General features: G+C 39.1%; 1 long non-coding RNA gene across 1 annotated transcript in view; it reads right to left on the reverse strand.

Annotated features, from left to right (window-relative positions):
* Positions 1–7,452: 7,452 nt before the first annotated feature.
* Positions 7,453–14,967, reverse strand: part of LOC309665777 — a 171,560-nt gene continuing 164,045 nt past the window's right edge. The window contains exon 2 of the long non-coding RNA XR_014266688.1: positions 7,453–7,765. This is a non-coding gene — a long non-coding RNA (uncharacterized lncRNA). The remainder of the gene's footprint in view (positions 7,766–14,967) is intronic.

Consider the following 14,967-nt stretch of genomic DNA (forward strand, 5'->3'; position numbering starts at 1 on the left):
CTTAGAAGCTGGTGCAGCCTCACTCTGGGGAGGTCTCCTAGAACCCGGAGAAAGCGCCTGCCCGTGCTCAGAGAAGTAAACAAGCCTGAATTTCTGCGGCAGAGAGCAGAGCAGGGACTTAAAGTGTTCATGAAAGGGGATATGCTGGAGTGGCTCTAAGTTGTGAGGCCAGGAGACCTCCTGCTAAAGGATTCACCGGGGTCATCAGGAATGTAATGAGAAGGGGACCAGCTTCAACAAGAAACTCAGTGGTGGCTCTCCTCTGGAAAGCAGGGCTGGTAATAGAAGACAGTGTTACAGACGTGGCTCGTTGATAGAAATGGGATAATGGGTCCCTGAAGTAATAGAGGCCAGGTGGCGGCACTTAACCTCCAGATGTCATAAAGGGGCAGCCAAGTGGGCTTAACCTGCAGAGAATTGTAAAGATGGTTTGTGCACATGGCAACATAGATGGACAGCCCACAAGGTTACTGCGGAATATACGTAATGGCAAAGAAGTAGATTGGCAGGAGACTAAGAGCAATTTCGCCAATAAAAATATCATGATCTCTGTATAGTTTCCAGGCCTGAACCATTTTTTAGACCTAGAATTCATTGACGGAAATGGTAGCTGGGTCGCCAAGAGGAAGGACTCTGCAACGCCATGACAAGTACATGCTGTGATGATTATCCCAGCCCTTCCCCAAAGGACTGATGGGCCAGTGCATTCTGAGTCTTAAGAAATGAACTGGTGTTGGGGCAATTAAAAAACAAAACAAAACAAAACCTCTTACCAATGTTTAAAAAGCCATATGCCCCACGCAGATCAAATCTACACCTTGTATGTATCTTTCCATTTTGGCTTCAGAGTGGTTGGTTCTGTGACAAAAATGGCACGGTTCATTGATTGAATTGACGGTCATGTGATTCAGTTCTCTGATATTTTGGAAAACAACCATTTTTAGTATGCTACTTTTTTACAAAACAGATGTAATTCTTACCGACTAGTGGCAGTTTCTCTTGGTCTGCTTTTTTTTCCTCTGCCTTTATCTTCATACTGAATCTACCAAAAGCTCCAGCAGCAGGTCCAGGCCCACCCAATTGTTATGGCAGTTCGGGATGGAGCAAAAAGATGTTGTAAGCCTTAGTCTCAAGACAATATCTGATGGACCAGGGATAGCCCTGAGGTCTGTGCATCTTCCAAGTCTCTCAATATTTCCCATGTTTCTCGTTAGCCCAATTCTACAATTGAAATCCTTTTTAAAATCCCATTCTATTTTTGCCCAGTAAGCCTGCTTAGTTTTCCCGTCTCATGAGTTGGAGTCCTAATTTGGATTTGTTCCACTAATATAGTCTAGTTATTGCTGGCCACTCTTCACCCTCCTACTCACTTTATGGGTGAGAGTGGATTATGTTTCTTGAGCCCAAACATCTGTTTTACTCAATGACAATATCCATTGCTTTGCCGGGAAGCAGCTGCTCTCTACCCTTCTGATAATTTGGATTCCTCCAGCCCTCTTAACCCTGCACCAAACACTGTTCACCTGCTTGTTGCTTCAGCCTGGTACATCTTTAGGATACTATGCCTTGTATTTCCAACTAGCATTTTTGGATTCCAACCCAGGAACTGGTTATTTTCCTTACATTTTGGCTTGCCTCTGGTATGTTTCATGCAGTAGTCTGGTATTTGTGTGACAGAGCACTGGGAAACAAAAGCTCACTATTTATCTGTATGAGCTTTGTTTATTAGTATTTGTATGAATAACAAGAGGTAACTTGTCTTTTCATTTTCATACTATGGTAAAAGAAAATCTATTTTTTTGTATGGAACTTGTGGTGTTTCCCCATGTTAAGAACTGTGAAGTCTCTGAGATTTTACCCTACTTGCAAGCTAACATGTTTGCTTGCTGTAGTTTCATCTATACTAGCAGAAAACCTGAGACTCCTGGGTCAGAGACAGAGGACTCTATTGCAACAACAGCGAGTGGAATGAGCGTCATGTTTGCATCAGCTCCCCTGGCTAACACAGAGAGACCCAGGAGAATGCTGCACCACGCGCACGGGCTGCATTATAAGTGAGGAATCCTGAGCTAGGATACCTGAATCTTTTACAATGGGCAGTAAGCCTGCCTTCCTCTGGGCCTGTCTTTTGACCCAGAGGAAGATATTATCTTGATTACATGGGACAATAAAGAAACTTGCCCTTTGCTCTGGAGAGAGATGCTGTCATTACCTTCAAGTTTGTTCTCTGTATAATTGTCCTTGTAAAGATAGTTTGGGACGAAGGCAGTCAGTGCCTCTTCTCATAACACCAGATACCCATGAAGAATTGTCACCCCACAGCCCATACTTCAGTATGGAACACCGTGTACCAGCTCAGTTACCTTGCCCAGCTTCTCCAAAAGCATTATCTTGAGAGTGCAACTATTTAATTGATAGGTTAATCCTATCATTATTCTTGAGACGCTTCCATGATTTTTCTGACTTCCTGATACAGGCCTTTTTTTTTTTTTTTCTAGGATGACCAAGAATAGAGGATCTAAGAGGAAATCCTAAGAGCAATAATGTGTCTTTTTAATCTTAGAGAGCGAGCTATTACCTTCTCTCTTAACTAAACAACATTGCCTTGCTTCCTTCTCCTGTCAAGTGCCTAAGTCTCTTGAAATAGGAACATGTACTGCAGTGTAGCTGAATTCATTGCTTTTGATCCCTCAGATTGACTGTGGGAGTATAGGAAGTACAGACTTCAGTGGCAGGAATCTGGTGACACAATATTTTGTTTCACTTCCAATGGGCTATCTCTTTTATCTCATCACTCTGTCCTTATTTTATCTGGAGTTGGGACTGCTGAGTGGACTGTCTGTACTGAGCTAGGTGCAGGTTCTTATGAATTCAGGTATGTTATTTACCTAACTCTGTCACTAACCTGCTACATAATTTTAGGTAAGTCCCATAATATTTTTGAACTTCAGTTTCCAGATCTGAAAAATGGGAGGCTTGTACAAGATCAGAAGTCAAGGACTCAAATGCCTGTGGTCAGGGCCACTGGGTGAGCACAATTCCAGGGTATGATAATCCCATTGTTGTTTATATTCATGGAAAACCTTGATGAACAGTGCCTTCTAGAGGTGTGTAGCTTGGGGATCCTGCCTACAGGAGAGCCAGACAGTAACACCATTGTGTTAATAGGGCCAGGATATAATAAAATAGTGTCACAGCCTGTGGCCAAGCCAGAAAGGTCATGTTCTTTCCAGAGGTATGCCAATCAAAACTTAAAGGGGTAAGAGTGTATACTGTGGTATAGATGGTCTTCAGAACTCCTACCCAGGTTCTACATTTTAAAATTTTGTTGGTTTGTTGCTTTTATGGGAGATCTTATTTCTCTTTGTTTCCCCTTTGAGGTGTAATCCTTTCCCTGATGGGCACAGTTACCTAGAAAGTAAGATAGGTAAGAAAGAAATGAATGGATAAAAGCAGATGAAACACCATTCTGGCTCAGAGAGAAGCCATGGTTCTGTTTTCCAAAGACTGGATCCTAGACTAGCTGTATAAGAATCACCTGGAGAACTTAACTAAAAGTAATCAAAAAGCTTACTGAGTCCACACCTACTGAATCACTGTCCCTTGGGTAAGGCCAGGAGGTTTGTGTGTTTTCAAGTCTCCTGTAGTGATTCTAAATTGCAGCCTGGGTTGGGAACTAGTGACTGTGCAGAAGTGTCTGGGAGGAACAGAGACTTTCTCGTGGATCGACCCTCCACCTCCATTATAAAGCTGCTCACTCTGACCAGAGGCTGGGTGCCATGGCATGGAGCAGTTCAAGTTAAAGGCAGTGCTTCTTTCTCTAAACAGCTGGTTTAAGAAGCACAGACGCTCACATCAGCACAGGTTTGAATATGCTTGTCAAACTGTATTTCCATTTCACTTTAATGGGTAACAGATCTTGAAAACTGAAGATTGGCTGAGGATTGGCAAAAGTGTTTTAAATGTCCAAGTAATAGTAATTGCTTCAATTGAATTCAATTAACTTCCTTTTGGCCCTCAGTTGTTTTACTTTTTGTAAGTTTCTAGTTGGTCTATCAGAGATTTGATGCTTAATAGGGTGTGTGCAGAATTGCACTGAAAAGAAAGTGTTTCTGTTCAGGTTAAAAATCAGGCAAATTCATTCTTTAGTTTCTTATGTCTGGGTCTATAAAGGGCAACTGAATTGGGTGCAGGACCATAAAATTAGCTCCAGAAAGTTCTCTAGAAGATATCCTGGTGGCAGATAAACAGCAACCTATTCCTGCTCCTTACCTCATGGCTTGACTATGTGATGACATGTGGTCATTCCATGGACCCAGTTTTGCCAGCTAGCCTGGGGACGGTATTCACATGGCATTTTTGTCACCACCAGTCTCCTTGGAGCCTGTGGCAGACACTGTATCAATCATGTCATCCTTTTGCACTGAGCCTTGATGTGGCCTCAGAACCCCTCTGAAGAGTGATTTGAAGGCACCACTACCAGTTGACCAGAACTGCCTCACAGAATGATCTGTAGTGTGGTGGAGTAGGAAAAGTGGGGAGAAGAAGGGATGAGACTCTCTTTCTGACCTTGAACAGACCACTTCCTCTCTCAGCATTTTGTGTTCCCCATATATGAAATGAGACAGCTGGTTCCTTTTCAGTTTTCTTATTTTCCTTTACTTCTTGTTAGCGTATGGCTTTGTTGTAGTTAGAGGTATCAGTTAATGGCTACTGTTCAGTCATTTTTAAATGGAAGCCAGCTTATTCCATACCTATTTTTACTTTTTCAGTTTAACATTAGATTATCTCTGAGACCTGTTTGTTTTAAAAGAGCAACACATCTATGACCTTGTATATTAACTGCTGTTGTTATACTACAGCTTAGGCATCTGTAAATAAGTGTAATACACAGTGATGGAGATGGGTAGAAATAAATTTATATGAAACTCAGAATTGGCTACTTAGAATAAGGTGTCCCTGAGAAAAGGAATTCATTTGCCTTGAACCTCTTTTTTTCACACCTTTTCAATTTTCTAAAATCTAAAATATCTAATGTCCTACATTATGATTGGGTTGGCACGTTTTCTGTTACAATCAGCTCTTCCATTGTTGACCAACTTCCAGACAGAAACTTCTAAAGCTGGAAGCTGACAGAGTAGAAAAAGTATGGAAAGCCAAAGGTAGTGCAATAACTTATCCAGGAGTTCCTCCTGCCTTAATTAGCCATTGACCCAGGGCACTCTTCTCTCTGCAGTGGAACTGATCACACCCTTTTAATGAAGCACTTTGGTTGGGGAGGTCTGTTTCATCATGGTGGGGAGGGGTTAGCTTCACTATCTACAGTTTGTTTGGCAACATAGAGTAGACATAAAGCACTTACTGAGAGAACAGTGTCTTTTGAAAAAAATTTTTTTATCCTAGAAAAGATCAGTTTAAAGGTAAAAACAAACCAGTACACTAAATCTTACCCATCAGCTTCTACTACAGGTGATGACACTGATCTTAAACTGATAAAACCTTAAAGTTCTCCCTTTAAATCTAAAGGACCCATGAATAAGCCTTTTTTAAAGATGTGGTGCATGAATAAACTGCTGTACTGTTTGAGGGTGTTATTCAAAATACAAAAGGTGTTATTCATAATACCTCTTTTACCGTAGAAAATACATGCTTGCTAACTTGGGCTTCAGCTGTTGTTAAAAGAAAATCTGTAGATAGAGCAAAAGGGCAAAAGGGTGACATCTGGCATAACAGACTTTCTAAGACGGTTTTGGCGCAAAGCCTGCATTAAACAGCCGAAGCAGGAAAAAAATCTATTGAAATAAAAAGAAAAAATGAGGACAATGCAACATTGACTTCTAATCTTTAGCAAACCTATTTAAACCCAGAGCAACCGTTTTGTTGTTGTTGTGACTTGAAATGGGCCATCGCCTCTAATATTGGCTCTGAAAGACAGGAAAATATGAACGTGATATTTTCTCAAGTGGAAGAGGCTGAGTCTTTTCATAAATTTCCAACCACTGTATACGTCACCTTTTCACCTGAGTGAGTAGTGCACAGAAATGTCCACATTATTACAGGATCTCCTCCACTTGACTTGTTTGGATACTTGCTAAACGTAATGCATCAAATGCTGCTTGAAGTACTAAAGAATATATATCATCTCCAAAACAACAGTGGCATAGAAATTATGATCCCTGTAGCTTGAAAAGAAAATAACATACTGCTTGATACAAACAAAGGACAAATTAGGGTAAAGTTTCTAAATTATGTAATTACTCAAGACGCTGAAAGATAAGAATCATTATAGAGAATTACCTTTGCAGAAAGAAGGTTTAAGACTAGCAATTTCATGGGCTTCCTTTTTTCCTAAACTATATTTTGCCTGTATCATCTCAGCTTAACACTGAGTGGGTAAGTGAGGGGGAGGCAGGAGTAGAGCTATCGATTCTGGATGATCAATAGCCAATTGCTTGACAGCTTTAAGGCAGTGACTCTGCTGGATTCTGAGTAACTGAGTCCTTTGGTTCTGCTCTGAGCAGTCTCAAACAGTCTGTGCCTGTTGCTTTTGATATGCATGTACATCTGTGGGGTGACCAAGCCATGGCAACAATTCTGTAAAAATCAGCCTTTGCGTTTGGCTTTGGACCCCATTCAATTACACTGGAGCTTGAACTTTACTGATGTAAAGGACTTACGCGCCGTCACACTAGTTTCTCACATGGAGATGAAAGTGAGGATGTTATCTGTGGTAAGACCTTGATCTGCACATGACTAGATCTCAGTGGGAGTATGGAATGTGAATTGGAGACACAATATGGCCCTTGAAAGCTGTTTATAAATAGAACCTGGGTTGCCTTACATGATTTATAAAGTCATGATTCCAGAGATTGAGCAATATTTGTTGGTTGAGAGAGGGAGAGAAAACTGTAATGACAAATAATAGAATGCTACTTTAAGCAACAGGTGTATAAAAACCTTTTTGGGGTAGAGTTTCTGGGCCCGGACATTGGGCCCATAGAATTTTTTCTAATGTCCCATTAATTCTAATAGTAAAAATGTAGGCCCCACTATTTGATTATTTTAAGTTAAGGAGAATTACAAAAAAAGGAGACTGGGGGAAAAGTATGAAATGAAAGGAGTATGAGGTGCTGAGAGCTTCATTTAGAGGAGATATATCTACAGCATCAATAAGAAATTTAATTCTTTTGAATGTCAGGTTAGCCTGATGATAACCATGGATTTAAATTTTTTCTCTTGTTTATCTGTGAAAGTGGTTACTCCTTTAATGAGTTAGCTAGGGTTCCAGGGTCTTTATTCTATTAGACTGGGTTTGGATATACAAAAAGTAGATCCAAAATGGAAAAGAATCAGAGTCGGGCATGGATGAGCGTGAATATTTAGAATTAAGGAGGAAGTAGAGAGGAATGACTAATGGCATAGGCTCTGAGATAAGATTGTTTCTAATCCTAATTCTTTTTTTTTTTTTTTTAAGTATTTGTTTATTTACTTATTTATTTATGGCTGTGTTGGGTCTTCGTTTCTGTGCGAGGGCTTTCTCTAGTTGCGGCAAGCGGGGGCCACTCTTCATCGCGGTGTGCGGGCCTCTCACTATCACGGCCTCTCTTGTTGCGGAGCACAGGCTCCAGACGCACAGGCTCAGTAATTGTGGCTCACGGGCCTAGTTGCTCCGCGGCATGTGGGATCTTCCCAGACCAGGGCTCGAACCCGTGTCCCCTGCATTGGCAGGCAGATTCTCAACCACTGCACCACCAGGGAAGCCCCTCTAATCCTATTTCTACCACTTACTATCTCCATGAATTATTATGCCCAAGTGTTCTTCTTTGCAGCATGAGGATAATATGGATAGATGTGGTGGATGGTGCTCAGAAATTATTCTACCTTCTGTCTAGTCTGCCTTCCTCTCTGCAGGGTAGAAAACTACAAACTGTATTTCTGTGATTGTTTGCTTCTCCCTGTAAAGGATGAACTTTTACAGGAATTGTTCTTCTGCCATAAGCAACTAGAAAGATGGAGAAAATTTATAAAAACAAATGTTTTTTTAAAATTGGACAAAAAGCACTGCCACACTGTGATCCCTGAGAGGAGGGAACACATGAAGTGTTCACTGCCCAAGAACATTTCCCAGGTCACAGCATGGGGAAGGGACACCAAAGAAAGCCTGATAGCCTTGCTAAATCGAGGAGGGTAGAGACTAGAGTCCAGGGAAGCCAAGGTAGCTATAATTTGCAAGATCAAATGTTAGAAAGGAGAAAGCTGTAAAGAGAGAGAGCACCAAAGATTTAGGGGGGGTCTTGTTTAGTCTTTGAGTAGTACTGATTTATGTAAAGATGAGGTGAAATATCATGAGGCTGGGGGAAATTAAAAAAGCATTGGAAGTCAGTTGCCAAATCATTCCAGAAACATATAAGGCTAGGAATGCATCACATTCCCTCCAGCCAGAGTGGCTAAATTTCATAATACACAAACCACTGGACAGAGTACTCAGAAAGGTCATGCTTTAGTAGTGAAGACAGATTATTCCAGAGGGAAGACTGCTCTGTGCATGTGGGGGAAAAAAGTTTAAAGCCACAAAAGGATCAAAGTGAACTAAGTCACTTTATAGCAGGTCATAACAAAGTTGGACATTTTAAAGAGTATACAATAAAATCTAGCATTCATTATCTTTAAATTTACAATGTCTGGCATCAATGAAAAAATTCCCTGGCATGCAAGGAAGTAGGAAAACATTACCCTTGACCAAGAGAAAAATCAATAGAAACAGATATAAACTGATAAAAATGATGGAATTGACAGAAAAGGATCCCAAACAGCTATTATGAATCTTATTAATTTGTTTAAGAATGTAAAAGAAAAAATTAAACATTAAGGAGACCCAAGTAGAATTTAAAGCAATGAAAACACAATATATGAAATGAAAAATACACCAGAGAGGATTAATAACAAATTAGGGATGAAGAAATGATCAGTGAACTTGAAAACATAGCACTAGAAATGATTAAAAAGGAAGCATGAAGAGACAAAAAATATTGAACAAAATTTAAAAGAGTGTCAGCTATCTGTGGGACAATATCAACATGTCTCATAAACGTTTAATTTGAGTCCTAGAAGGAAAGAAAGATGGTTGGGTAAGGAGAGGGCAGAGGACAGAACTATTTGAAGAAAACATTGGCCAAAAGTTTTCCAAATTGGTGAAAACTTAAACCCTTGGATCAAAGAAGCTCAAAGAACCCCAAGCCAAATAAAAGTGCAGAAAGCTACGTCAGTGCACAATATAATCAAATTGTCCAAAAAATGTTATAATAAGAAAAATCTTAAAAGCTGCCAAAGACACAAAATGTCATTCAAACATGAAGACAAAAGAAAAATATTTTTCAAATAATTGGAAGCGAAGATAATTGTTTTCCAGCAAACCTGCACTACAATGAATGTTAAAGGAATTTCTTCAGGCAGAAGAAAATTGGTAACAAAAAATATGTATAAAAGTAAGTGAAAGTGGCCAGAAATAGTAAGTATGTGAGTAAATAAAAAATACATTTTTATCTCAGTTAGGAAATCTCTTAAAAGATAAAAAATAATTGTTAAAAGCAAAATAATATATTGTGGGATTTATAACACATGTAAAAGTAAACTGTATGAAAGCAGCACAAAGAATGAAGAAATGGACGTACACTGCTGTAATGATATAAACAATATTGAAATTATTATGTAAGGCATATTGCAGTAACATAAAGGTGTGTTTTAAAGGTTGTTGTAGAGCAACCCCTAAAAAAACAAACAAATATATATGGAAAATAAGCCATTAGTGGAGATAAATAGAATCATAATCAAATCCTCAATCCAAAAGAAGCAGGAAGAGAGGAAAAAGGAATAGTGAAAAATCCAGGCAGTTAATTAGGAAGACAAACAGCAAAATAATACATTGAAAATACTCATAATCACAATAATGGTATTGTCTAAGCACTCTAAAAGTAGACAAAAGACTCATATTGAGTGAAAAAGCAAGACACAACCGTATTGTGTATAAAGGAACCCATTTGAAATGTAAAGAGAAAAATAGGTAAAGAAAAAAAAAAAGGATGGGAAAAGATATACTGTGCAAACCATAATCAGAAGAAAGCCAGAGGCTATACTAATATCCAAATAGACTTAAGACCAAGAGTTTTTTTACCAGGGGAAAAAAAGGTACATTTTATAGGTAAAAGGGGCCAGTTAAAGAAGGTATAACCGTACTAAATGTATACTCTTTCAAATAATAGTGCTTTCAAAATACATGACCCCAAAACTGATAAGACGGAAAGAACAGAGAGATCTATACCTAGAGTTGAAGATTTCAGTACTCCCCTCTCAGAAATTTATATGACAAGTAAACAAAAATAAGCTAGGCTATTTCTATGGACTGAATGTTTGTGTCTTCTCCAATTCAAATGTTAAAGCTCTAATCTCCAAGGTGATAGTATTTGGAGACGGGGCCTTTGGGTGGTAATTAGGCTTAGATTAGATGATGAGGGGCCCTCATGATGGAATTCATGCCGTTATGAAAAGAGGAAGAGACACAAGATCTCTCTCTCTCCACTGGCACCCACCAAGGAAAGGCCATGTGAGCACATAGCAAGATGGTGGCCACCTGCAAGTCAGGAAGAAGGTCCTCACCAAGAAGCAAATCTGCTAACACTGTGATCTTGGACTTCCCAGCCTCCAAAACTGAGAAATAGATTGTTGTTTAGGCTATCCAGTCTGGCATTTTGTTAGAGTAGCATAAGCCAACTAAGACAGTGACATTAGATTTTCTGATTCATGAAGCTGGTATAGGCCTCCATTTTCTTTAGATAGTCTTTATTTTTTTCTTAGCAAGGTCTTATCGTTTTCAGTGTGAAGAGTGTACAGAATTTTCACATATTTTGTTAAAATTTCCGTATTTCAAATTTTTGGATACCAATGTAAATGCTATATTTTAAATCATTCATTGCCAGGATGTTTATAAAAATACTATTGATTCTTTTTTTTTAGGAGCCATTTTATTTTATTTTAATGGAGTATAATTGCTTTACAATGTTGTTAGTTTCTGCTGTACAGCAAAGTGAATCGGCTATATGTATACATATATCTCCTCCCTCTTGAGCCTCCCTTCCTCCTCATCCCACCCCTCTAGGTCATCACGGAGCACTGAGCTGAGCTTCCTCTGTTGATTCTTTTTTTTTTTTAAAGAGTTGCACTCAGTGCTACAACTTTTTTTTTTTTTTTAATTTATTTATTTTATTTATTTTTATTTTTGGCTGTGTTGGGTCTTCGTTTCTGTGCGAGGGCTTTCTCTAGTTGTGGCAAGCGGGGGCCACTCTTCATCGCGGTGCGCGGGCCTCTCACCGCCGCGGCCTCTCCTGTTGCGGAGCACAGGCTCCAGACGCGCAGGCTCAGTAGTTGTGGCTCACAGGCCTAGCCGCTCCGCGGCATGTGGGATCTTCCCAGACCGGGGCACGAACCCGTGTCCGCTGCATTGGCAGGCGGATTCCCAACCACTGCGCCACCAGGGAAGCCCCTGTTGATTCTTTTTTAATAGGTCTTTATTGGAGTATAACTGCTTCACAATACCGTGTTAGTTTCTGTTGCACAACAAAGTGAATCAGCCATATGCATACATGTATCCCCATATCCCCTCCCTCTTGAGCCTCCTTCCCATCCTCCCTATCCCACCCCTCTAGGTCATCGCAAAGCACTGAGACAATCTCCCTATGCTATGCTGTTTCTTCCCACCAGCCAACTATTTTACATTCGGTAGTGTGTATATGTAGATGCTACTCTCACTTCACCCCAGCTTTGCCCTCCCACCCCATGTCATCAAGTCCATTCTCTATGTCTGCCTCTTTATTCCTGCCCTGCAACTAGGTTCATCAGTACCTTTTTTTTTTTTTTTTTTAGATTTCATATATATACATTAGCATACGGTATTTGTTTTTCTCTTTCTGACTTACTTCACTCTGTATGACAGACTCTAGGTCCATCCACCTCACTACAAATAACTCAATTTCGTTTCATTTTTATAACTGAGTAATATTCCATTGTATATATGTGCCACATCTTCTTTATCCATTCATCTGTCAGTGGACACTTAGGTTGCTTCCATGACCTGGCTATTGTAAATAGTGCTGCAATGAACATTGTGGTGCATGTGTCTTTTTGAATTATGGTTTTCTCTGGTATATGCCCAGTAGTGGGATTGCTGGGTCGTATGGTAATTCTATTTTTAGTTTTTTAAGGAACCTCCATACTGTTTTCCATAGTGGTTGTATCAATTTACATTCCCACCAACAGTGTAGGAGGGTTCCCTTTTCACCACACCCTTTCCAGCATTTATAGTTTGTAGATTTTTTGATAATGGCCATTCTGAATGGCATAAGGTGATACCTCATTGTAGTTTTGATTTGCATTTCTCTAATAATTAGTGATGTTGAGCATCTTTTCATGTGCCTCTTGACCATCTGTATGTCTTCCTTGGTAAAATGTCTATTTAGGTCTTCTGCCCATTTTTTCACTGGATTGTTTGTTTTTTTGATATTGAGCTCCATGAGCTGTTTGTATATTTTGGAGATTAATCCTTTGTCATTTCATTTGCAAATATTTTCTCCCATTCTGAGGTTGTCTTTTTGTCTTGTTTATGGTTTCCTTTGGTATGCAAAAGGTTTTAAGTTTAATTAAATCCCATTTGTTTATTTTTGTTTTATTTCTGTTACTCTAGGAGATGGGTCAAAAAAGATCTTGCTGTGGTTTATGTCAAAGAGTGTTTTTCCTATGTTTTCCTCTAAAAGGTTTATAGTGTCTGGTCTTACATTTAAGTCTCTAATCCATTTGGAGTTTATTTTTGTGTATGGTGTTAGGGAGTGTTCTAATTTCATTCTTTTACATGTAGCTGTCCAGTTTTCCCAGCACCACTTATTGAAGAGCCTGTCTTTTCCCCATTGTATGTTCTTGCCTCCTTTGTCATAAATTAGGTGCCCATATGTGCATGGGTTTATCTCTGGGCATTCTATCCTGTACCATTGATCTATATTTCTGTTTTTGTGCCAGTACCATATTGTATTGATTCTTGTGTATTTATTTTATAACCTTCGATCTTACTAAACTCACTTATTAGTTTTAGTAGCTTTTTTTGTAAATTCGACTTCATTCTTACTTAATCATTTATCTTCTATTAAAATCAATTTTATTTCTTTCTCACCAATTTCTATGTTCTTTTTTTTCTTTTTCTTGGCTTATTGACCTCATCAATAAAAAGAAACAAATCACTACTGATATATGCAACAAAATGTAAACTCAAAAGCTTTAAACTAAGTGAAAAAGCCAAACACATAAGAGAATGTAATGTATGATTTCATTTATATGAAATTCTCAAAGGCAAAACTATAATGATAGAAAGTAGATCCATAGTTGCCTGGTACTGTCGTGGCAGGTGATGATTGACTGGGGAGGAACACCAGTGAACATTTTAGGATGATGGGAAGGTTGTATATCTTGGTTGTGGTGGTAGTTAAATAACTGTATAATTTCTCAAAACTCATTGAACTCTATACTTACAGTGGAAGAATTTTATTTCATGTAAATTGCATCCCAATAAAGCCACTTCAAAAGCTGCATATTCCAGTCTCACTTGCAGCTAGGGCTGTGGGTATGATAAAGGTTAAACAGTAAGATACATTTCTTGAAATTTAAAAGGCTGAAGTGAAGCAGATGATGTACTTCTGCTTTTTCTGCTGGCCAAGATGTATTGCAAGCAGTTCATTTGTTCTGTGGCAGCATTAAGCAGAGTTCACCATGTCCAGTCATTTGCTTTATAGGTGCCAAGCGGTAGGGATGGGACATCCATTCTGCTAGTGCAGATTGTAGCTAGCATGGAATGATTCCTAGGCTGGCAGCTAGAACAGCTTCTGATTTATGGCAGTTCTCTGATTGTGGCAGCCACCTGGTTGTTGTGGCTTCCTGAGCAGTGTTAGTTTTGGGACCAATGATTTTCTGATCTTAGAAGAGGCAGCACTGATTTTGTGGTGTGGCTTTTGGAACTGTTCTCTTTTGATTCTATAAGCTATATAATACCCTGTAATAAAAACTCATTTAACTTAACTAGAATGGAGTTTGTTCTTTAACTAAATGCTAATATAGTACCCTATAGACATATCGTGAGAAATAAATGAAACTAGGTATGTAAAAAAAAAACTTAATATTGCCTGGTGCTTAGTAAAGAACTCAATAAATATGTATTGTTATTATTGTGATCTGATGGTAAGTAAACACATGGTGGGCAAACCAGCTTGGGAGTATAAAATAGTTGACTTTTTGCTCATTGTCTTAGTTTGGGCTGCTATAACAAATTATCATAGACTGAGTGGCTTAGAAAACAAACATTTCTGACAGCTCTGAAAGCTGGAAGTCCAAGATCAAGGTGCCAGCAGACCCACTGTCTGGTGAGGACCCCTTTCCTGGCTGATAGATTGCTGCCTTTTCTTAGATCCTCCAATCACACAAAGCAGCAAGCTTTCTCGTAACTCTTACAAGGATGCTAATCCCATTGAAGAGGGTTCTGTCCTCATGATCTCATCCAAATCTAATAACCTCCCAAAGGCGTTACCTCTTAATACAGTCAATTTGGGGGTGAACATAAATTTTGGTGGGACACAAACATTCAGTCATTAAGACTCCTCTATTCAGAAGTTTTTCAGTCTATGCTAATTTGCATTATATGATCTGGCCCTTTCCTACCCCCCCACCCCAATCCCATCATCTACTGCTCTCCAGCTTGCTTATGGGACTCCAGATAAACAGGTCTTAATGCCCTGTCTCAAATATGCTAAATTTATATCTGCCTGAGGGAATGAACATACAATACTAAGTTAATAGTCCTGGGGATCTCATTTGTGAATTTTAAGTAAGTTCAAGAGGCAGATGTCTTATATCCAATAACCCTCAAAAAACCTGGAA

The sequence above is a fragment of the Balaenoptera physalus genome (assembly GCF_965194825.1).
Source record: "Balaenoptera physalus genome assembly, chromosome: 8".
Classification (NCBI taxonomy): Eukaryota; Metazoa; Chordata; class Mammalia; order Artiodactyla; family Balaenopteridae; genus Balaenoptera; species Balaenoptera physalus.